General features: G+C 39.3%; 1 pseudogene across 1 annotated transcript; it reads right to left on the bottom strand.

Moving 5' to 3' along the window:
- Nucleotides 1-471: 471 nt before the first annotated feature.
- On the bottom strand, nucleotides 472-2,281 carry LOC149219917 (plant UBX domain-containing protein 10 pseudogene; annotated as a pseudogene). The gene is made up of 3 exons (XR_016249607.1): nucleotides 2,082-2,281; nucleotides 827-1,738; nucleotides 472-495 (listed from the first exon to the last, which is right to left on the bottom strand). The product of XR_016249607.1 is annotated as a plant UBX domain-containing protein 10 pseudogene (transcript).
- Nucleotides 2,282-26,025: the final 23,744 nt, after the last annotated feature.

Here is a 26,025-nt window from a genome sequence, read left to right as displayed (position 1 = left end):
AGTTCACCAAATTGAGGCATAAAGACAGCTGAAAGCATCGACTATTGTTTGTACAGTGTTATGTAGCATATAAATATGCGAAATTTCATTGAAAAAACGTGTTTATGTTATGTTCTTTATTGATCAGTTTGTATGGTATGCAATTTAAGGTTTACCTAGTACAGTTCTATATCTTTTCTGTCTTGGAATTTGCGATATGGTTATCTTGAATACTATAGAAAAGTTAGGCCAGAAAATTTCAGAGTACCACCTTATATCCAACTAAAGGTCATCCATGATTTATACATGGGCGCTAGATTTGGGAGAAATAAGGTCTAAGATATTTTCTTTGCATTATACTCTGACACAAAAGCCAGAAATTTGTCATGTTTTCTAAGAAAAAACTTCTTCTAGGGCACATATATAAGCTGTTCTGAAAATAGGGAAAGTGTGGAAAATATAAAGAAGCAGGGAAAACTACTAGCTCTTGAATCAAGGAACAGCTATTCTCCCGATCTGAACAAACTCCATAAAAAACAAAATTAACAAATACGTAGACAAATCAACAAGAACAGCTTCAGTTTGAATGATGAAAATGTGGCTCTTTTGTCAACCTACAGGCATGACTTAAAACTTTGTGATGCGTGCCAGCTCCACACTTCACTGAGATACATGAGATTGGGACCTCAAATACATAGGAAGTTTGAAGGAGACAATCACTTGCTAAATAAACCAGCAACAACTTTTTCTTTCAAAACGTAAAAAGATTCCTCTCATCTATTTTAAAAACTTAATTAGGAGAACTAGAAAACCAAAAAAAACAGTGGATGAAAGAGTTAGAAAGCACCTGTTGTAGAAGGGCAATCCGCTGGTTGGTCGCAGACATGACAACAGCACAAAAAGGAAAAGTCGATGCTTTTAGACTGTTACTCATCTTAAAACCTTCACTGGCCCTGACATTGCCTCCCCATGAAACAAAATTCTGATTGATATATTCCACGACCACCTCAGTGCACAGAGTATCTTGACAGAACGTCGGCGTGTTCGGATGTTCCGAAGAATGCAAGTAAACGAACAATAACTTGAACTCTTCGCGAGAGGTCCTCAAAGCCTCCATAAAGCCAGCTGTCTGGAAAGCAGGATGGAAATTGCCATATTCCCTCTCGAACAGATTAATAAAAGCCAGAGCTTCTGCTGCCCCAGCAGACATAGAAGCAAGAGGAGCACTCTCTTCACCCTGGCCTGGCCGCAATTCCCCAGAGCCCCATCCGATCGCATTGAGAGAATGAGAAAGAACCCCTCCTGCCACCCACATGCCCAAACCAACAGCACCAGAAAGAAGACCAAAGCTACCTCTGACAATAGAAAATGGCAAAGTCACAAGCCTCCACGCAATTCCAGGAGTACCAGGATGGGCCACCACTTGATTGTCGCCCACATTAGATCCCTCTATTCCTTCCCATGATCCTGAAGTAAAATTCCCAACCGACGAAGGATTATTTGCAGACCCAGATGCCAAGTTAGCAGATGAGGAATTTCCGTCGTCTGTAATTTCAGAAATGGCCGAATCCAAGTCCCAACCATGAGCTTCCAGGATCTGGATACTTAATGCCCGATCATCTAAACCAGTAATGGCTTGAAAATATGCCACTTTGTCATCAATTCCATTCGGAGAATCAACCATTTCTCCTCTCTTTTCTCAACTAACACCGTGCTTGGGGTTTCGAGTTAAACTGCACCGCAGTCTCACAAACCTTCCCTGTTGATTGATGCAGAAAATTGGTGAGGAAATCCAGGTTTATGGCATAATTTTGCTTCGCAATATGCAGTTTTTCCAGTGATCACAAAATCCACGAGATTCGGGAAAGGGAAAAAGAAATTGCCAAATCTTGATAACCCAAACAAATCTTGCAGGTTTCTCCAAAAATTTGTATCCAATATGATTGTTTTAAATGATCACAAAGCCCAGATGGCATTCAAGAGAAAAAATTGCAAATTGTCAGCCCAAAAAAGAAATAAGCCCTATTGCCTTGCCCCTGCTATAGTCGAGAATGATTGCATTTTCATATCAATTTCAATGAAACGGAGCAAAACATACATACCTCGGCAGCCAAACCTAATGAAACGATAGAAATCCCCTCCAAATATGGGAACTCCGGAAAATTCGTGAGGATTTAAGAGTCCTGAACTTTCAGAACTGTACAAAAATTGGCGTGGGGACAAGTGATAAGAAGGTATTTGGCTTCTCACTCTGGCACAGAATGACAAAAGTCATTTATACATACGCGGACTTATGAAGCCATTAAAATACAATGCATTCATTGAAAAAAAGCGAGCGGAGGAACCCATTTAGAGCCACGGATCAAGCAGACGGCCATCGAGCCACCTAGCAAACAACAGTTTGGCCGAGCTTTAAAGATGAGGCCATTGACTTTAGAGAGGTGCGAATATCCGTTGTTAAGGGATTAAATTCGCATTATGGTTGTTTGTGTAGAGTTTTTGTACAAGTAAAGATATTTATTTTTTTAATTATTTTTTTAAATTGATAAATATTGAATTAGTCAAAATAATTTTTAAAAATCAAAAATTAGTCAACTAAATATTCTATACTTTATCATAATGAATGTTGTATCTTAAAAATATTTGTGTTTGGTTAAAAGTTCGTCTTTCTCAAACATAAAGAAACATGTTAATGATCCAAGATTTAGAGGCATCTCATAAAAGTGAAAGTCTACCTCTTTATAGACCACTAGTGGGTAATTACAGGTGTTGTGATTTTCCTTGAATAATGGTGATGAGTCAACCTACATTTGTGGATAATAGTTAGTGATGGTTGTCTCCATTATTGTTTGATAATTAGTTTTGATAGGTTTTCTCACTCTTAAAAAAATTGATGAGTGTTGTATGTAATTTAATTTAAGTTTGAATATAAATAATGAATAGTGGAGATTCTTGATGGAGAGATGGTGATTGATAACTAGGAATGGGGCCTAAAACTCTAGGCTTTGACCCTATAGGGTTGATCTCTCATGCCCATGGCTTGCCCTCCCTTCACTCTTGCTCACCCCTCCACTTAGGCTACAATTTTTTTTCGATGGAGATTGACATAGTGGACTACTCGCCAAAGCCATACAAGGGTTTTCAAATCTAGAGGGGCCATGGCTTTATTGTACACTCGCCATCAAAGTTTGTCATTGTTATTGTAGTTCCCCACGTAACAAAGCATTTATCAAAATCTCTCCAAGTACAAGATGTGGCATGTTCCAAGGAGGGCTTGGGTTCTTTTATGTAGACCGATGTTAGCGAATGGGAGGGAGGCACTCAAATCCCTCAAGTTTTTCATATTGGTAGCTTATCGGTTTCACCTACCTCCCTATCGATCTATTCGCCTACCAGAACAATTTCTCCCCTTGATCTTTGCTCTAACCTGGCTTGTTTTTTCTTTGTGGACTCTGCCAACATGTCGAAGTCCTCTCACTAGTTTCTGTAACAACCCCTGGTTGATTTTCCATGTAAAAAATATAAGACCAAGGTCATAGGACACGTATTTCAAGTTAAATGGTGGGCATATATTATAGGGGGGTCACTTTCGGTTTATTTATGGCTAAGGAATTTGGCAAAGGCAAAGAGGCATTAATTGGCTTTTAATTATGGAAATAAAGGAAATAGAAGAAAAGGAAGGTGAAAAGACACAAATTTGCATGAAAGACAAATTGAAGGAAAATAAAGAAAATAAAGGCATCAATGATAAAAAAAGGCTTATGAGGATCAGTTGTTAGCTTTTGTCAATGGACCTTTTGTGAGTTTAGTTTTGGAGTTCTCTTTCATTCTCTCATACTCTTGCACACTTATAAAATTATTGGAGCACTCTTGGAGCACTTTAGCATTCACTTGGAATGGAGAAAGAAGGCAAGGGAAAGTAGGAAAGCACAAGGGAACAGTTGCATCAACAGCTACAGCTGGATTTCTAGATGCATGGTATATGCATGTGATTTTTTGGTTATGTTTTGTCATTGGCATGGAGCTCTTCTTGGATTTACAGTGGTTTTATCCTTGCCTTGTCATTCCATGGATAGCCATGGTGGCGTGGGTTTTTCCACTTGTTGCTTTTCTTATTGGTGCTCAGGTTCCTTATGGTTGTGGGTTGGAACAAACGCTCTGGAAGCCCTAGAACAACTTGGGTTGAGTTACTAGTCCTAGAACCTAGGTTGGGACAAACACTCTAGAGCCCTTCGTGGGTTGAGCTACTAGTCCTTAGAGCTGGGTTGGACAAACGCTCTGGAGCCATGGAAGGTTGTGGTTTGAGTTACTAGTTCCTGGAGTCCTGGACAGCTTAGGTAGAGATTGATTTGGTTGGTGCTAGTGATGTCCGACCGTGGAGGTGGAATCATTGTGGTTTAGGGTTGAGGTGGTTTGGCCTCGAAAAGCCCTGGTTTAGTTTTATCTTGGTTTATTCCATGAGATCCCACATTCATGTTTGGAATATGGTGCGGGGGTGATTGGTTGAAAGAGAGATTTGATTCAGCCCAATCTATGATCAGGTGGTACGTGGAAGTCCCTGACTTGGTTGGTATTTTCATATGTTAATATGAGACATTTTCCTATTGTGATCTATGAGTATATGTGTTGATTATGATGGTTATCTTATGGTTGTTTTGCCATGGTTCCTATGTTGGTTATTTCTTGGTTATATGTTGGTTATATGTTGTGTAATATCTATGGCTCTTGTCATGAATTATTCAATTATAGATTGGTTGATGAATGCGTGGACTAATAAGTGTTGGTGTAGTTATGTGGAAAGGGCATACAGCCTTCTTGGTGATTCTCAAAAGAATCTCACACTATTATGATCAGATATGCATTCATGACTTGTAGCTTCTATGTTTATCATGTGTTTGACGGAATGTCTGTTATGGATTAGGCAGTCTAGGTCAATTTCTTGATTTGAGATTGAATTTTTAGCTTTGTCATCATGTTAATAATGATTCTGGAAAGTCTCAGGCAATTATGGGTAGTGGTTTGGAGGCTGACCTAAAAAGAGGGCGCAAATATTGGGACCACATGCTCAGAATTGAGGAGTTTAAGCCATAACCGCATGGAGGTAAGCCTATGAGTGCAATTATAATCTTATAACCACATGGAAGCAATGTCAAGGGTGCGGTTGTGGGCGTAGGGCAGTAAAAAAGAGCCCCAGCTCAAGGTTTGGTCACCTGGGTTGGTCCTTTGCCCCTAAGTGTCCTGTAGCCCTGAGGGATGTTGTGAGTTGTCAATTTGTTGGCCCCACTTCCATAATTGGAATTTGGAGGTCGATTCATGTCATAGTAACTCTTTGTCTCATGTTTACCCTGACAGGTCGGTGAAATTGGGTAAATGTGGGGAGGAGGCATTATAGGGTGGTATCAGAGTGGGTTTCGTTCTCCTTAGGTGATATTTGATACCATAGGGTGGTATTAGAGCTTCCTAGTTCAAACACTTTGACTGAATGGGCTAAATGTATATGGTTATGCATGCATAGTAGGTCATAAATGCATCATGGTGGTCATTATGCAGTTTGTGCCATCATGATGTTGTTGGTATGTTGGTTGAGATGGAGCAGGAGATACAAATTACTAGAGTGAGGTTGCAGCACTGGACCTCGAGGTAAGAGCAGATCGTCATATAGGTTTGTATGTTTGGCATGTAGGTATGATGGTTAATGATTGTTATATGCATTATGGTTATATGTGTGTCTGACATTCTATTGTTGTTGTGGTTACATGCATGATAGATGTTAGTTAATCAGTGCGGGCATATGCATGTTCGTCGATTAGTCTTGCATGGTAGTTAACTTGTTGTTATATGCATTCCAATCATACACATGATGATTATGGTCATTGTAGCTAAGATCTTGATGTTATATGTATCGTGTTAATATAGATTGGCATGTGCATATGGTTATGGTTATGATATTTAGGTATGAATCATTATACTTGTGATATTATGTCGTACTAATATGGACTAACATGTGAACATGTGATAGCCTCCCCTGATATACATTGAGGTATGAGTGTGATTATGTAGTCTATTCGGTCTATCTAACATGGTATGTTTGCAGGAATAGAAGATCAGGGATGAAGAGCAGAGTAGTGGACTATGGTTCACACGACTCCCCTTAGAGGCCTGATGTGAAATCTATGGAATGGAAAAGTGGCATGATTATGTGGTATGTTTTCAAGTACAAAATGTATGAGAAATTAAAATCAAGTTTTGGCAAGTGTGGTTAAATTTAGTAGAGCTTTAGAGATCCCATTTCCATAGTTGGGCTCTGGTGATCGGACCATTATAGTAGTTGCCTCCTTCTACCTTAGTGTGGACCATGGATAGTAAGGGGTTATGTTTACAGGTTGTTTGAATGTTTGATTAATTGCATGATATGAGTATGTGTCTATAAGATTGCATGAAGGAATGATCTTGCTTTAAGACGGTTGTACTAACACATTATGTGCTAAGACAACTGATATGCATTTGAGTTCAGGTGGGTGCTAGTTGTAGCACTATGACTAATGATTGTGAGTTGATTATGACATGGTTGTTAGTCTTGGTAAAACCTGATTTCAAATTAATAGATACAATGTCTTGATCTTTGGAACATGTGACTAACATGTGTGAACAGTTGCAGGGCAACATGCTTGGTATTAGCATGACAACGTAACAGTTGATTTGTTTATATAACTAATAGTTGGGTGATATGATAGCACATAATAAGACTCAATTACAATAAGGAAAAAGGTAAAAGAAAGGAATTGGGTGAGAATTCTTTTGGCTATGTTTGGAAACCACAATTCCAAATGAATGAGTGTTTTGCATGAATACATGAAGTCTTTTTAACCTTGATTGTGTCTAACGTTTATGTGGATATGTGATATATTCATGAACATGTATTTGATAGGTATAACAATTGGTTTTTAGTTATGGCTAGATTTGTCAAGGAAATTGATTCCCTGGAGAGATGATATATGTACGTGTTCAGTTACAAGGCAACGTGCTTGGCACAAAAAGGTAAGGTAACTGGTATATTGTTATGTTTATTTATGCATTGACAATTGTGTGTTTATGGCAATATGATGAAGGGGATTGCATGGCAAAATAGACTGCCAAGAAATCTTGAAGAAGGCTTGGGTTGAGCTCTCCTTTGGAAGCACTGGGAACCATGGGGTTGAATCATGGTGCATGTTGAAAATTTTGTGCTTTCGGTATTTTGTGATTTGTTTGTGCTTTATTTGCAGTTTTGTTTGTGTCTAGTGCATGGCCATGCCATTTTGATTATGGTATTGTGTTGTTATTGGTTTTCCATGGTTTTCTTCTTGTTTGTTCTTGTTCTTGCCTTTTATGTTTTGAGGGTCTTGGGAATTGGTTGGGGAAAAAGGAAAGTTAATGGAGTTTGGAAAGAGTAGAATGAAACTCAATAGATAATGTGAGACCCATATGAAGCTCGGTGTATGAGTATAGGGTAGCTGAAGGAAAGAGTACGACAATCGGTTGAGCTAGTTGGGTCCACCGGGGTAAATGGACAGCGGAAAGATAGTCATGAAAAAGGTAACAAGAAAGGTAAAGTAAATAGATTTAAGGCATCAGATGCCTTGGCTATGTTGGGAACCGTTGTTCTCAATGTTGTGCATGTTGTGCACGGATAAAGGGAGTTCTCTTAACCTTGACCTTATGATATCTGGTAATTATGTTGTGATCATGATTATGTTGATGTTTATATATGTATACGTGTATGTATGTATGTCATTTTCTAACTGGGTTGTTAGGGATCATGCTTGTGGAGGAATGATTGTTTATGCAAGTGAATGGCATGCTTGTGGAGGAATGATTATTTATGCAGGTGAATGGCATGAAGAGGCTCCCGATTTAAGAGGAATAAAGTGGGAAGGGTAGCCCTAACAGATCTATCAGGTTAGTATTGTGTGGATATGATTTGATATTATATACTTATAACTATGCTTATGTTTATGTTATGGACAGTCTATGCTGAGGGATACATCAACTAAATGAAATAAGTGTGATCTATGGTATGTTGGGACAAACATGGATAGTGGAAAGACACTAGAAGCAAGGTTACATGGTAGAGACATTGTGGTATCTGAATGTGCAGTACGGGTGTTGTGTACGTGTTGTACATGTGGTGTTATGTACCTGTGGTGTTGTGCACATGTTGTGCAAGTGGTGTTGTGTACACGTTGTGCATGTGGTGTTGTGTACATGTTGTGCAGGTGGTGTTGTGTACACAATTGTGTGAGTGGTGCTATGCACATGTGGTGTTGTGTACATGATTGTGCAGGTGGTGCTATGCACATGTGGTATTGTGTACACGATTGTGCAGGTGGTGCTATGCACATGTGGTGTTGTGTGCACGTGGTGTTATGTACGTGTTGTGCAGGTGGTGTTATGTACATGTGGTGTTGTGTACACGTTGTGTAGGTGGTGCTATGTACATGTGGTGATGTGCACATGTTGTGTTGTGCACATGTTGTGCGGGTGGTGTTGTGTACATGTTGTGCAAGTAGTGATTTATACATGTGGTGTTGTGTACATGTTGTACATGTGGTACTGTGTTATGTGTATTGCGTAGTTGTTGTATCATGACATGTGTATTTGTTGTGTTGTACTCTGTGTATGTATATGTATTATGTTGTACACTAGGTGTAGGTGTATGTGTTGCATTGTACACTGGGTATAGGTGTATGTATTGTGTGGTACACCGTGTGTGGGCGTATGCATGTGATGTACACTGTGTATGTGTAAATGATTGAAGAGAAGAAAAGGCATTGGGTGCTGGTCAAGTGTGACAACTGATTCAATGTGTGTATGGAAAGGACAAAGGAAAAAGGTAGAAGAAAAGAACCGATTGAAAGATAAGTATCAATATTTTATTTCAGTTTTTAATTATGCATGTAATCTATGACTTTAATTTATGATGGTTGCATGTGATTTATCATGGTTGTGTTTTGAGCTAACCGAATGTGATATGCTTATACATGGTGATTTGATCGAAGATCTAGTTTGACATGTTGTGACAGGAAGTAAATAGAATTGCAGGTGTACCTTATTGACAAACCACAAATGAGGTATGATTTGAATTTATTTAAATTCCTTTTTAGCATAATGGAAATTATGTGCTTGGTACAGGAAAGCATGGAGATTTTTTGGTTTGGGTGGTTGGAACTAAGTATAAGAGTTTCAACAGAAGTAGTGGAAGGAATATGAACATGCAATAGTATGTTGGAAAAGCATTCAGGAGCAAGGCCATTGTGGGACACTGGTACCCAATAGTGTCCATTGATTTCCATGAGCATGTTATGACCAGTATGATGGTTTTGAGGCAGGGATATGTCTTTGTTTATGGACCTTCAGATGTAAGGAAATCTTACCAAGGGATGGATCATCTGAGGGACTGTGTGGCAGAGAAGGGGATATGAGTAGAACTTGGAAGGTGTGTGACTGCACGGAAGGGGGTGAATGTAATTCTCGAGGGACTGTGTAGTAGAGAAGGGAAGGTCGAGGAATGAATTTGTTTTGGTCATTAGCATTGCCAGATGGAATCTGAAGCACATTGGGAGTGTGTCTTGGAACAATGAGTCGATAAATGTTCACTGGGATAACAAGTAGTGCAAGGATTGTAGCATTGGACATTGGATGAAGATTTGACTTTGGAAGTGGATTATGGACTTCCCGGGAAGGTGGTGAATCCTGGTACTACTTTTGAGGGTGGAGGTGTGAGCCTCTAGATTCCCTTGTTGACTATTGTGGGCACCATATCATTTAGTTGTTGGTTAGAGCAAATGTGTGTATGCATATGTGTATATTATTGTAAATACAGTATCGAGTTGTAGTTACAAAGCTTCACAGACAATATGATTATTTGTTTGTTGAAGCAAATGTGCATGAGTATATACGTGGTTGTTATTTTAAATATTGTAATGAGCTATGTTATAAAGCTTCAGCAAACAGTAAAATTGTCATGTTTTCAGCAGTGGTCAATATAAATAATGCAACAAGTTTGGTTATAAAGTTCCACAGGCACCATGTTTTCTTTTCAATGGTTTGTTGATCATAGGTGTCATAGAACACCGAGGATGGTGTTCCCCTAAGGAGGAAGGGTTTGTAAAAACTCCTGATTGATTTTCCATGTAAAAAATACAAGACCAAGGTCATGGGACATGTATTCCAAGCTGAATGGAGGATAGCTATTATAATGGGGGTCACTTTTAGTTTATTTATGGCTAAGGAAATTAGAAAATGAATTAACAAAGGCAAAGATGCATTAATTAGCTTTTAAATATGGAAATAAAGGAAAATAGGAGAAAAGGAAGGTGAAGAGACAAAAATTTGCATGAGAGGGAAATTGAAGGAAAAATGAAGAAAATAGAGGCATCAGTGATAAAAAGGCTTCTAATGATCAATTGTTAGCTTTTGTCAATGCACCTTTTGTTAGTTTAGTTTTGGAGCTCTCTTTCATTCTCTCATACTCTTTCACACTTAGAGAAGTATTGGAGCATACTTGGAGCACTTTAGCATTCACTGTTGGATTGTGTTATATTCTTTCCACAACTAGCCCACGTAGTTAACCGGGGGTTAGAGGGGGGGCGGAGCCCCCCTTTGTTGCGTCAATTGTGTAGTGTGTGGGGGCGGCATCCCAGGGGGTTTGAGGCGTACCCATAACCCCACTTTATGGGGTCCGGGGCAGCGGCCCGGGAAATTTTGGTTTTGGAGCCTATGTTAGGTTGGGCGGACCCACCTATGGTTTTGTGCATGATTTTCACACATGTTTTTTGGACGCGATGGTTTTCGGTCCATGGTTTTGGACGCGATGGTTTTTGTTCCATGGTATTGGATGCTTCGGCATGTATAAATATGTATTGTAACATTGAAAGGAACATAATGAAAAATCAAGCTGGTAGTCCCGATTTTGGGATCCAGGGGAAAATCTCTGGTATATGTGTTTTATGTGTTATGCTCTCGCATTGTTTATTTTCTGTGTTTTAGAATTCGTATGCAGGTAATTTCTATACAGGGTTAAAACCTACATTCACTTGGATTGAAGAAAGAAGGTAAGGGAAAGAACGAAAGCACAAGGGAACAATTGAATCAATAGCAACAACTAGATTTCTCTGCAGATAACAAGTTGCATGTGTGATTTCCTTATTGATTTTTTGATGCATGTTATATGCATGTGATTTTTTGGTTAAGTGTTGTCATTGGCATGGATATGTAACACCCCCTCCTCCCAAGTCCACCCAAGCAACCGGCTAACTGGGGTAAACATGCAACAAGAGAGGCTATTATACATGATTCAACTACTTTGGTGACCTTAAGGAAATGGAACCAACGAAACATATCAAACAAACCCATCCACATCAACAGTAACACCCTCAGGAGACATGTCAGTCACTCAGACATCATGTCCCTGAGTCCCACTGATGCTTTAAGCCTTTTAACCCCCGATCACTCTCATGTTATAGGAAAGATAGGGACCAAAAGCCAAAGTCTCTCTCACAAGCCTATGTGCCAGCGTCCCTAGACCCTTTTCAGCAGACTTGTGCTAGCATCCCCGAGATTTGAGCCACTTTTCTAGCCCAGAATCTCAGCCTCTGCCCAAAACTTGTTATAACAATCATAATCCATCAAAGACATGATGACAATATAAACAAATCAAAAATCAACCTCAGGACTAGGCCTGAGCATCCCCAACCGGGACTAACATTCTGTCAAACACACGACATCAATGTAACCTATCGGTCTAGGATATAAGACAGAGCATAAATGACTGAAAGAACTTATGAAACATAACCAGAAGGATCACCTCCTTCTCCATTGAACTATCATATCATCAATTAGGTCTTGCATCCATCCATTCAACAATTACAATTAATTACATAAATTAACCATGACATGAACCAGTCATTTAACCATGCTTATAACTAGCATAAAACCATATAAATATCAGAGATATGACAACCATTAAATCCACATATAAACTAGTGCAAAAGTAAGAGAACTTAGCTTTTATTAATCATAGGCAAATCCGACCAGGTTTAGGACTTCCATGTACCACCCGACCATAGACATGGTTGAACCAAATCTCTCTTTCAGTCAGTCACCCCCGTGCCATATTCCAAGCATGAATGTGGGATTTCATAGAATAACCAATCCAAGAAAAACCAAGGGAATCCAGAGGTTAAACCACCTCCACCTTCATCAAACCGTGATCACACCAAAACATGTGCTCCGATCACAACCAAACTGAACTCGGAATGCCATTTGGAATCCATCACTATCCTCCAAGAATTTTTCATCTCCTTGTCTCTCAAGCTTTACTGCAATCCAATCCCAGATCACTAGGTCCTAAACCGATACCAGTCTCTTAGGCTTTACTGCAACCCAAACCCAGATCGCTAGGCCCTAAACCGGGACTTCTCCCTTAGGGTTTATCGTGTATCCCGCCAAAACCAGTCAAGGGATTCCTAGGCCTTTGGGAATGAAACTTGAGACCACCTCTGCTCCAATTTTGAAATCCATACGGCAAACCAAAGCTCAAAATTGAGATAAACATCCCAACATACCATGGCATATGGAAAAAGGCAAGGCTAGGCTAAAAACCATTGTCATAGCCCGACAAAACCATGCCCCCGACAACAAGAGAGCCATACACCAACATGAAAATCCATGCATGTGCAAACCAACTAGGAAATCACACATGCAAAAGGTTACCTACAAGTATTCCTGCTGAAATTGCCTGATCCTACTCTGCTTCCTTGATTCTTTCTTTCCTTCCTTTCCCTTCACTTGCTTTTCCTTCCTTGATCCAAAGCTAGAGTGATCCAAGAAAACTGTAAGTGACCAAGAGTGAGAGAGAGAGAGAATGAGAGAGCTCCAAACTTGAATTGACAAAAGGTTAGCAAAAGCTTGCTCACTGATCCTCAGAAGCCTTTTTATGAATGAGGCATCTATTTTCTTCATTTTCCATTAGTTTCCTTCAATTTCCTCCTCACATGTAACCTGTGTCCTTTCACCTTGCTTTTCTCCTAATTTCCTTTATTTTCATAATTAAATGTGCCAAAAATGCATTTTTTTCTTTTAATGCCTTTTCATTTGCCTTTGCCAACTTTCCTTAGCCAAAACACACATCGAGTGATGCCCACTAGGATATATTTGCCCAACATTTAGCTTGGAATAAGTTTCCCTTAACTATGGTCTTATTTTGCCTTTATTAACTTTTATTACATGAAATTTTCAATAGAGCTATTACAAAACCCTCCCCCTTGGGGAACACCATCCTCAGTGTTAAACCACACCATGACCTCAACAAAACCGCTGAAAAGCAAACATACTGCCCATGGAGCTTTATAACTTAGCTCGTTGTAGTATTTACAATGAAAGACCTGCTCAAAAGCAAAACATCATAACAACATGACAATATAACCACCATACTGCTTATTGGACGATTATAACTTAGCTCATGGTGGTATTTACATCCATATACATATACATACATATACGAAAACATCAACAAAACATATGCCAAACATAAACCAATGTCAAACCAAAATTTCTTTGCCTCAACCGGCAAACAATGAAGGATATAGGCCCACATCTGATCTGCCATCTCCCATGTAGCTTCTTCAGGCCCAAATTGCTTCCATTGCACTTTAACTTTCTCTATGGCTATGTTTCTGAGCATGAGATGCTTCCGCTACAATATGAATTGAGGCTTCGGCTGGAACTCTCCTTCTTGCTCCACCTATAATACAGACCAATCAATAACATGATCAACATCCTTTATATACTTCTTAAGCAATGAAATATGGAAAACATCATGGAATTTCATTATTGGAGGTAGTGCAAGTCGATATGCCACTGATCCAATCCTCTCAAGGATCTCAAAAGGCCCACAATATCGTGGTGCCAACTTGGCACATGAACCAATCCTCAAAGAGCTTTTCTTGGGCTTGATGCGCAAATACACATGCTCCCCAACCTGAAACTCCTTGAACACCCTGTGTTGATATGCATAACTCTTTTGTCTATCTTATGTTGCCTTTAGATTCTTCTTTATAACCTGCATTTCCTGCTCCATATCTGCCAACATATCCGGTCCAATAAGTACCCTGTTCACTGGATCACTCCAACTGATGAGAGTGTTACAACTCTGCCCATACAATGCCTCAAAAGGACTCATCCTCAATGACTCCTAATAACCATTGTTGTATGTGAACTCAACCAATGGAAGATACTCCTCCCATTTCCTCTATTGGTGCATCACGTACATCCTCAACATATCCTCCCAGATCTTTTTGACCCTCATTGTCTGTCCATCTATTTTCGGATGATAAGTTGTGTTGAAGGCCAACACTGTGCCCAAACCTGCAAATAGCTCCTTCCAAAACTTGGAAGTGAACTTTGCATCCCTGTCTGACATAATCTTCTTTAGAACACCATGCAGTCTCATTATCTCTCTGATGAACACTTATGCTACCTCACTAGCTGAATATGTAATCTTTACTGGAATGAAGTGAGCTACCTTGCTCAACCTGTCGACCACGACCATAATAGAATCATGCTACCTCACTTTCCTTGGAAGACCTGTAATGAAACCCATGGAAATGACCTCCCATTTCCATTTCGAAATCACTATAGGTTGTAGTAAACTACCTAGATGCTTACATTCCGCCTTGACCTGCTGACAATCTAAACATCTAGCCACAAATTTTGCCACTTCCTTCTTCAGATTCGGCCAATAGTAGAACTTCTCCACTGGCGTCAACGTCTTTTGATATCCTGGAAGACCCGAGTATGGCTTGGCGTGAAACTACCTCAAGATAAGCTTCTTGAGCTCACTACAATTCGACACATAGATCCTATTTCTAAATATCACCAAACCATCTATCGTGAGATGATAGTTTGCGTCCCGGTCACCTGCACTTGTACCTACACATGTACCTGTGCTCTCCTGTAGCCTGTGCATAATCTCCATGTGTTTGTCATCTCGCTGTCTTGCTTGCAATATCCTATCCTGGAAATCTATCCCATAAGAGCTCATAGATGCTATATGATTTACCTGTACCTTCCTGCTAAGAGCATTTGCAATCTGATTCTCCTTCCCTTTGACGTATATGATCTCGAAGTTGAACTCACTAAGGGTATCCAACCATCTAGCTTCCCTGGCATTCAAATTTGGCTGATCAAACAAATATCTCAACCCACTTGATCGCTCATCAATGTAAACCTCCTGCCGAGAAGATAGTGCCTCCACATCTTCAATGCATGTATAATCGCTGCTAGCTCAAGATCATGCGTTGGATAGTTCTGCTTGTGCTCATTCAGTTTCCGTGACTCATAGCACACTACATGTCCTTCTTGCATGAGAACTCCACCAAGTCCTCTCTTGCAAGCATTTGTACACACTACAAACTCCTTGTTCGGATCCATAATATTTAGCACTGGTGCATGTGTCAACAATTGCTTAAGCTACTCAAAACTAGCCTCACATTCTTTTGTCCATTCAAACTTCTTACCTTTCCTCTGCAATGATGTGATAGGATATGCAATGTGTGAGAAGTTCCTGATGAACCTCCTATAGTAACCTGCCAATCCCATGAATGATCTCACCTCATCCACATTCTTAGGAGCTTCCCACTCCATGATAACCCTTATCTTTTCTGGATCTAGTGCTATGTCATCCTTGGAGAGAACATGCCCCAAGTAATGTACCTTCATTTGAATGAAGCTGCACTTGCTAAGTTTAGCATACAACTGATGCTCTCTTAGCAATCTCAACACTGCTGCTAAATGCTCAACATGTTCTTCCTCATTCTTAGAATATACCAGTATGTCATCAATGAATACAATAACAAAATTGTCCAGATAAGGACGCAACACACTATTCATCAAACACATAAATGTAGCTAGACCATTAGTCAAACCCAATGGAACAAAAACAAACTCATAATTCACACACATGGTCTTGAATGTAGCCTTGAAGATATCCTCTTCCTTGATGCATACTTGATGGTATCCCGATCTCAGGTCGATCTCATAGAACATTGTTGCTCCCTTCAACTGATCAAACAAATCATCAATCCTCGACAATGGTACCTGTTCTTGATGGTTACTTTGTTTAGCTGCCTGTAATTAATGCACAATCTAAGAGTACCATCTTTCTTCTTTACGAACAATACTAGTGCGCCCCAAGGCAATACACTTGGCCTAATGTATCCCTTGTCTAACATTTCCTTTAGTTGCAACTTTAACTCAACCAACTCAGGTGTGCCCATCCTATAACGTGCTTTTGATGTTGGGGCTACCCCTGGCACCAACTCAATAGGAAAGTCTACCTCCTTGTGAGGTGGCAACTCTGTAATGTCCTAAGGAAATACATCATGAAACTACAACAGAACTATGTACCTGCTTAACACATCTGCATCATAAGCCTCCTTACCCTTGTCAAGAGAAATGTGTACTACAAACATTTCTCAACCTTTTATGTAACTATGCTTAGCTTGCATAGTGGTAACCATCCTCACTGATGTAGGCTTCTTCTTCCCCTATAAATTCCTCTTTCCCCACTATCATCCACACACTCAATGGCCTTGTCAAAGAAATCCACTTTGGTTCTATGAAGGTATAGCCAATCCATACCCAAAATCATAATATACAATCCTAATGGAAATACATTAAAATGTGCTGTTGTAGGCATACCATTTAACTCAAATGCACAATTTCTCACCCAATGGTGAACTCTCTTCTTCGTACCTGTAGCCAATTGTACCAACGAAGATTCTTCATGCACTTCTTTTCAAAAACCACACTTATAAACTAGGTCAGGATTGATATAACTATAGTTAGATCTAGGATCAATCAAAATAGAAACAACTTGATCACAAAGCTTACCGTCCATCTCAATGATCGATGTCTAATGATATGCCTGCCTATTGTCCATAGCTGCATAGATCCAAGGAATGTTATGACCAACATCACCAATTGTATGCGCCTCCTGAGTATACTAGATCTGGGGTCTACCACTACTCTAATACTGTGGACAATCCCTCTTACGATGATCTTTACCACATATCCAACACTGCAATGGTTCCCTACCACCGCCTCTAGCTTGCTGCTCTCCATGTCCCTTGTCAGTTATATTAAACCTCTTATAAGGAACTGCATTTTCTTTTTCACTTGCATCTTGAGGTATTCCTCTCTTTAATGGCCATTTTCCATTAGCTTTCTCATTTCCTTTCAAGTCATGTTTAGGCTTAATTTTGTGCTTCAACTGCTCATAACAATGCTTCAAATTTCGGATGGCCTCTTCCAATGGTTTAGGCTCATCGAACTCAATCCGGTCTCTGTATGCAATTGGCAGTCCATTGATGAATCTCTGAACCTTGGCCTTCTCCTCCTTGAGGTAAGGCACATATCTCAACAGCTCCAAAAACCTGCTAGTATACTCATCATCTGTCATAGAACCCATCTGCAACTCATAAAAGTCCTTAGCTCTGTCATCATAGTACCTCTTCGACAAGTACTTCTCCTTGAAGAGCCTTTCTATAGGAAATTATATGATAAGTTCCTCAGACAGAACACCAAAGGACACCGCTCACAATAAGATCATAGCTCAATACACTAGTATTGTTGACGTGGTTAAAACCCTAAAAAATGGAAACAGTCCACAGCCTGAGCCAATGCGGCTACTTCAGGCAATTTATTAATAAAAGAACGAAAATTTAGATAAGCTTCTCTCATGAATGGTTACCCTACAAATTACCCTCCATGCTCTTTAAATAGAGATCATGGACCAATCGGGTGTTAAGCCACGAATCAAGTGTCGATAATACTAAGGAGAGAATGAACTGTCAGATCACTACATATCGTGACCATCGAATTGTAAGTTACAAAAGTACATAGTAAAGAAACACACTTTACCTAACTCTACACTAGACCAAGTTATACTTAACTATTTCCTATATGTCAGAATATCATAACATCCCCCCTTAAGAACAACTTAGGATAACGTTGAAGGATTTACAAATATGACACAATAGGAGAAGGAAGGAGGCATTAGAGCCTATCCCCCATTAGTGACAACTTCCTGAACTCCAACCATAAATCAAAGTTTAGTAAACTTCGCCTCTGTGAGAGCCTTTGTAAAGATGTCTGCAACTTGATCATCTGTTGAACAATATTTCACTTCAAGAACATGGTCGTGAATGAACTTTTTGATGAAGTGCATGTGTAGTTCAATGTGTTTGCTGCGCTGATGTTGGACTAGATCTTTGCATAGTTGAATGGCACTTTGATTATCACACCAAAGTGTAGTCAGATGTTGCTACTAAAAGCCAAACTCTGGCAGGATTTGAGGAAGCCATAGGGCTTCCTTACTAGCTTCTACGACACCACGATACTCTACATCTGCTGAAGAAAGAGAAATGGCACTTTGTTTCTTGCAAGCCCATTTAATAGGTCCTGAACCAAGAGTGAACACATAACCTACAGTAGACTCCTGATCATCAGGGTCACCAGCCCAATCAGAATCAGTGAAACCAACCAATAGAGGAGATGCTTCTGCACTATAATGAATCCCAAATTGAACTGTACCTTGAACATAACGAAGTATTCTTTTAGTTGCTTTCCAATGACTTTCATGTGGGTTTTGCATAAACCAAGCAATAAGGCCAACATCAAAGGAAAGGTTAGGACGAGTATGGGTCAGATACAAAAGTTTTCCTACAAGTTGACAGTATAAGGTAGCATAAACTTCAGGGGAAGTACAAGTGACTGAAAGTTTGGCTCCAGACTAAAAGGGAGAAGGGGTTGGCTTACAGTCTTCCATGTGAAAATGACGTAGAAGACACATGCATACTTGGATTGGGAAAGGGAAATACCTTCCTTGGATTGCAAGACTTGAAGACCAAGAAAATAATGCAAGTGTCCTAACTCTGTCATATAAAACTTATTTTTAAGGCTGGACTTCACATGGTTTATAAGGTTGGGATCACTACTAGTAAGGATAAGATCATCAACATAAAGAACAAGAATGATAAGAGACTTGCCCACTTTCTTGGTGTAGACAGTATTGTCAGAATGACACCTAGAAAATCCAGTTTCTAAATGAAAGCTATCCATTTTAGCATACCAAGCCCGAGGGGCTTGCTTGAGACCATAAAGGGATTTCTTAAGCCGACATACAATGTTGGAGTCTATTTGTATAAAGCCAGTAGGTTGTTCCATATAGATTTCTTCATGTAAGTCCCCATGCAAGAAGGCAGATTTAACATCCATCTGATGGACTTCCCATTTGAAAGAAGCAGCAATGGAAAGGAAAAGGCGGATAGAGCTCATTTTGGTAACAGGGGAGAAGGTTTCAGTATAGTCAATGCCTTCAACTTGTGAAAAACCCTTAGCAACAAGACGAGCTTTATGTTTATCAACTTTTCCATCTGGTCCATACTTGGTTCTGTAAACCCATTTGCATCTAACAACTTTTCGTCCCTTTGGAAGGGGAACAAGATCCCAAGTATCATTTTCCAATAATGAACGATATTCTTCATTCATAGCTGCATCCCAATCTGGATGGCCTGAAGCTTCTGCAAAGATGTCAGGATCATAATTAACTGAAGCTTGATCTAGTAAAGAAGAGGCTCTATCGAACTGAGAACATGTACGTCGCCCATCTGTAGGATCACCAGCAAAAGCACCTGTTGCATCCCGAGTAGCACGGCCCCATTTTGGAAGCTGAGGAGATGAAGGAGGATCCTAAGAAGGTGGGGGAGGATTGTCATCCTCACTATCATCATCTGAAGAAGAAGTATTCTCAGAAGTAGAAGGGATAGAGAGAGGTGGCACATCCACCGAACTAGGCTCGTAGACCGATATATTTTCAGCAAACTTTACATCTCTTCTAATGATAAATTTTTTTGACTTAAGTGGAATAAGTCTGTATCCTTTGACATCTTCAGAATATCCAACAAAAATACATTTTTCACTCTTAGGTTCTAAAGCTTTATGTTTCTCATTTGGAATATGGGCCCATGCTTCACTTCCAAAAACACAAAAGTGACTTACATCTGGTTTAATTGAGCTCCATGCTTCTTCTAGAGTGATATTCTTTAAAACCTTAGTAGGAGTGTGATTTATTATGTAATTTGCACAATTAATTGCTTCTGCCCAAAAATTAAGACTAAGTCCTTTAGATTTAAGCATACAATTAGCCATTTCCTTTAAGGTGCGATTCTTTCTTTCAACTACACCATTTTATTGTGGAGTATATGGAACAATATGTTGCATTTGAATTCCATTCTCAGTGCAAAAGTTGATGAATTTGTTGTTAACATATTCTCCGCCATTATCAGATCTTAGCTTAAGAATTTGATGTCCAAATTGTTTTTCAACAAAGGCCTTAAAGGCCAAGAACATGTTAAATACTTCACTCTTGATTTTTAAGATGTATACCCAAGTGCGTCTGGAGAAATCATCAATGAAAGTTAAGAAGTACTTGTAGCCAGAGAATGAAACAATTGGATGTGGACCACATAAATCACTATGCACAAGCTGTAAAGGGTTTGAGGCATGCCAAGAGGCACGTTTTTCAAAACTATCACGATAATGTTTTCCAAGTACACATTCGGAACAAACACCATCTTTGCAAGATACCATTGGAACACTTGTCACCATATTTTCTTTACATAGATTCTGAAGGGAGCGATAGTTTAATTGACCAAATCGCTCATGCCAAAGTTTGCTCACTTCATCATTATGAGCAACAAATACCAAGGGAAGATTTGATGACCCAAAATTGTTAAACTTATACAACCTTGTAGAATCATCAGCAATGCCAATAGCTAAAATCTGTCTAGGATCTCTTAGGTCCTTAATTACAACATCGTGAGGTGAAAATTCAACGATTTTACCTTCACGTGAATGAGTTATCTGATATACAGATAGAAGGTTGCAGGATAAGGTTGGCACACATAATACATCATTGAATTGACCATTGTCTATATGAACAGTTCTAGTCCTACAACACTAAGAGATCTATCATCACCAACATATATATTGTTGGTGTTACAATCATTTAAAGAAGAAAACATGGCTTTGTTTTTGGCCATGTGATAAGAAGCTCCAGAATCAATGAACCACTCATGAGAATGAGAAGAAGAAGATATATTTAGTGCATATCCAGACCAAGATGCTTGACAACCACATGCAGAAAGTGTTATTCCTGAAGATGAAGATGAAGTTGTTGAGTGCTCCAAATGGATGTTATGCTTCTTCATTGCTGCTTCCAAGGATTCCATCTTCTTAAAGCCTTTGGATTCTAAGTGGCCATCTCGATTACAAAAGTGGAAATGTCTATCAGTCTTCTTCCCTTTGTTTTTATTTGCCTTATCATTTTGTTGAAATGATTTTTCATTTTGAGACTGAAATGGCTTAGGACCCTTGTTTGGTTTAGGACCATTCTTTTTAGGATACGGCTTCTTAGGATTCTTTGAATTTGGTTGTTGTTGTGTGGCTAAGGCTTTCTTAGAAGAGTTTCCAAGATTAAGAAGACCAAGATGTAAGAGTTTTTCTTGTTCTCTTATTAAAGAATCACAAAAGGCATCAAAGGAAAGGGACTTTTAGTCTTGTCCTTGAGAAATGAAAGCTTCTCTTGTAGAATGGAAGGTGGAAACAAACACAGAGTAGGTTGGTCCCAACTTAGTAAGAATGGAATAGATAAGGTTACCATCTTCTTTCTTAACCTTAACACCTTCCAAGAGAAGTCTAAGGGTCTTGAACTTGGACAAAAAATCTTCAATGGAAGAAAAATTATCGGGGTCCAATGTAAACAACTCATTTTCGAGTTGATAGGATATAAGTTCATTTTTAATTCCAAAAACTTTAGTGATCTGTTTCATTACTTCATTAGGAGTATCAAGTTCTGTGATATGGAATCTAAGGTCTGGAGAAATAGACATCCCTATCAACCCACGTGCTTGATCTTGCCTATTTTCCCATTTGGCTGCCTTAACTTCATTTTTCGGTTTTCTTGGCCTGAGGCTATTCTGTAAAGACCTTTACTTCTAAGTAAATCCACAATGTAGGACCACCATTGGAAGTAGTTGGTGTTGTCAAGAATAACTTGGCATGGAATTCCCATTTTAACAAAAACTGAAGCTATAGATGTCGAAACTAACTATTCCAATAGAAAGATCTCGAAAAATTAGGCTGATTAAAAAAAAAAGGGCTCTAAAAACGGCTTCCAGATGAAGAAGTTATGGCTTTTTGAAGAAAAGTTGTTGAAGATGCCGACGAAGTGTGAGAATGTGTGGAAATGAATGATAATGTTATATTTAAAAAAAAAAATCTACCCCTTTCCAAACCTAATCTAATTAGCTCAACAAAAAGAGAGGCTTGAACTCAAGACCTCTATTCTCATAAAGTAGCTTTGGACCAAGTGAGCTAGATTAAAAGGTTAGTAATTTTTGGAAAAGAGGAAGCATTTTTTTTTGAAGTCAGTAAAGCTTTGGGGTGCGTGCTTACTTGAGAAAACTCTTTTTTGCCTACAAAACAAAAAACACAAAACCCAACACGGACATACAAAAAAAAAACCTTACAACTTGAAGTTAGCTTTAGCCGGAAACTAAATATTTTCCTCAATGTTTCTGATTTTCCGAGATCACATTAGGTCGCGGCGGAAAAGAGCATACGCATGAGAAAAATTCTTCCTTTCTGTTTCTGATTTGCCCAGATCGCATAGAGTTGCGAGGCAAAGAGCATACGCAGAAATGAAAGGTATAGATCCGGTAATAAAAAAACAAAGAGCTAAATAAACCGAAATAAACAAAGAGAAAATAACTAAAAATTGCAAATAAACATTGTATACCTCAAGATCTTCAAAATTATGTAGTTAGGGCTATCAGAAACCTTTTTGCGTCAAACGAAAGGGGTTCCTCACTGGAACAGATGCTCCTAACACAATAGAGCAGTCCTCTCAGCCCGAAAGCAGTCAGTAACAGTAGATCTAGGAAACAACAGTCGGATGAAGTTCTACTGACTTCACATTTGGATCACCAACGGATGCGGCCCTCAAATAGCTCTGGTACCATGTAGGAATTTACAGGGTAAGTTCCTCAAACAGAACACCAAAGGACACCGCTCACAAACATATCACAGATCAATACACCAATATTGTTGACGTGGTTAAAACCCTCAAATAGGGAAACAGTCCACGGCCTGAGCCAACGCTGCCACTTCAGGCAATTTATTAATAAAATAATGAAAATTTACATAAGCTTCTCTTATTAATGGTTACCCTAAAAATGAACCTCCATGCTCTTTAAATAGAGATCATGGACCAATCGGGTGTTAAGCCACAGATCAAGTGTCGGTAATACCGAGGAGAGAATAAACCATCAGATCGGATTGTAAGTTACAAAAGTACATAGTAAAGAAACACATTTTACCTAACTCTACACTAGACCAAGTTATACTTAACTATTTCCTATGTGTCGGAATATCCTAACACTTTCAAATGCATGCCAAGTCAAATCTTCCTCATGTATACCTTTGACATTGTTCACGTCTTCCCACCAAATATTTGCTTTACCTTTGAGACTGAAAGTGGTTATCTTTGCTTTCATGTTTTCTAAATAATCTTGCAATTGGAAGAATTTCTTCATACCAAGCAACCATGCTTCTGCATCCTATGATTTATTCATCTCTCCATCAAAGGTAGGTGGATTTTCTTTCTTAAACTCATCTGACAAGTATCCCCTATCACTCCTCCTGTAAGGATGATAACGATGACAATCATGATGCCTGTCAGAACCAAAACTAGAATAGTACCTGTGTCTATCACCTCTCCTATTTGGAGTGTCCAATAGCTTGCCATCTCTGATCATGTCAGATCTATTTGACCTGTGTCTACTAGGAGACCTACTACCATATGCCCCATTAGTTATGTCCTCATGTCCATGGCTGATCTGAAGTGGTCCCTGTCATTGCAAATCTGACAAACTCTGAAGTAGTATCGCATTCACCTCTGCTTGTTTCTCTTGTGCCTGCATGATTTTGTCATTGTCTACTTTGCAACTCCTTATTTCTTCCTTCAGGCTTCTTAATGTGTCTGCCAAGTCAGAAGTGTTCCCTGCACCACACTGCCTATCTGATGCATCGGGAGATTCTATGTAGTCTACCACCTTGCTAGCCATTTGATCTCTTTCCTGTAAGGCATACTATGTCAGCTAAACCAAATCACAATAAACCAATGTACCTTAGCATAATTTGGGGAGGATACCTTGTCTGCAAGATCATCAAATTAGTGTGATACATGTATAACATAATCATAACAACATATAGACATATATCGAATAAGTGTATCAACGCATAAACACCGTTCTAGCTAGGGTACAGACATCAATGCAAGGCCATATCAACAATGCATGTTATGACCTCATGCATGACAACAACCATTACTCCATTGCACACATTGCCACATGCAACTATCAACATGCATAAGCAATGCCTAATCAACTACACATATGTATGAACGCATGTAGTCGAGCATAAGCGATCAATTCTTGTAATCAACCTACAAGACTAATACATGTAATCAAAACATTCAAGAATGCACCTGACATACAAGGATGTAGTCAAGTGACATATAATCAACATGTAAGTGACATATAACCATATGCAACCAGTCATATACTTCTGACGATGCATCCCACAAAATCACATCAAGTTCCTCATGACAACCTTACTACAATCATGATCAACATGATGCAATGCAACAAGCACATGGAATGCAAGTGCAAGAGACACACATTCAAATAACATGCATGCATGAGCAAGCACCTTCAACCAAGGAGATCGTAACCACGTTCTGATACCACTCTGTAAAACCCCCTCCTCCCAGGTCCACCCAAGCAATTGGCCAACCAGGGTAAACATGCGACGAGAGAGGCTACTATACAGGATTCAACTTCCTTGGTGACTTTAAGGAAATGGAATCGATGGAACATATCAAACAAACCCATCCACATTAGTAGCAACATCCTCAGGAGACATGTCAGCCACTCAGACATCATGTCCCTAAGTCCCATGGTGATTTAAGTCTTTTAACCCCTGGTCGCTCTCGTGCTATAGGCAAGACAACAACCAGAAGCCAAAGTCGCTCTCACACGCCTATGTGCCAGCGTCCCTGGACTTTTTTCAGTAGACCTGTGCCAATGTCCTTGAGATTTGAGCCACTTTTCTAGCCCAGAATCCCGGCCTCTGCCCAAAACTTATTATAACCTTCAAAATCGATCAAAGACATGATGATGATATAAAAAAATAAAAAATCAACCTCTGGACTAGGCCTGAGAATCCCCAATTGAGACTGACATTCTGTCAAACACACGAAGCTGCCTGATTCTGCTCTTCTTCCTTAATCCTTTCTTTCCTTCCTTTCCCTTTGCTTGCTTTTCCTTCCTTGATCTAAAGCTAGAGTGCTCCAAGAAAACTCTAAGTGACCAAGAGTGAGAGAGAGGGAGAGAGAATAATGAGAGAGCTCCAAACTTTAACTAACAAAAGATTAGCAAAATCTTGCCCACTATTCCTCATAAGCCGTTTTATGAATGAGGCCTCTATTTTCTTCACTTTCCATTATTTTCCTTCAATTTCCTCCTCACATGCAACCTGTGACCTTTCACCTTAATTTTCTCCTCATTTCCTTTATTTTCATAAATAAATGTGGCAAAAATGCCTTTTTACCTTTTAATGCCTTTCCCTTTGCCTTTGCCAATTTTCCTTAGCCAAAACACACATCCAGTTATGCCCACTAGGATATCTTTGCCCAACATTCAACTTGGAATAAGTGTCCCTTAACTGTGGTATTAGTTTGCCTTCATTAACTTTTATTACATGAACTTTTCACCAGGGTTGTTACAAGATATTTGTCTAGATTGACAGTGGTCTTAGCCTTGCCTTACCATTTCCTGAATAACCATCCTAGTGTGGGTTTTTTCACTTGTTGTTTTTCTTATT

The sequence above is a fragment of the Pinus tabuliformis genome, chromosome Q (genome assembly GCF_031772625.1).
Source record: "Pinus tabuliformis cultivar Carrire ecotype Pingquan chromosome Q, CPIR1, whole genome shotgun sequence".
Taxonomy (NCBI): Eukaryota; Viridiplantae; Streptophyta; class Pinopsida; order Pinales; family Pinaceae; genus Pinus; species Pinus tabuliformis.
This window is presented reverse-complemented; position numbering and strand designations above follow the sequence as displayed.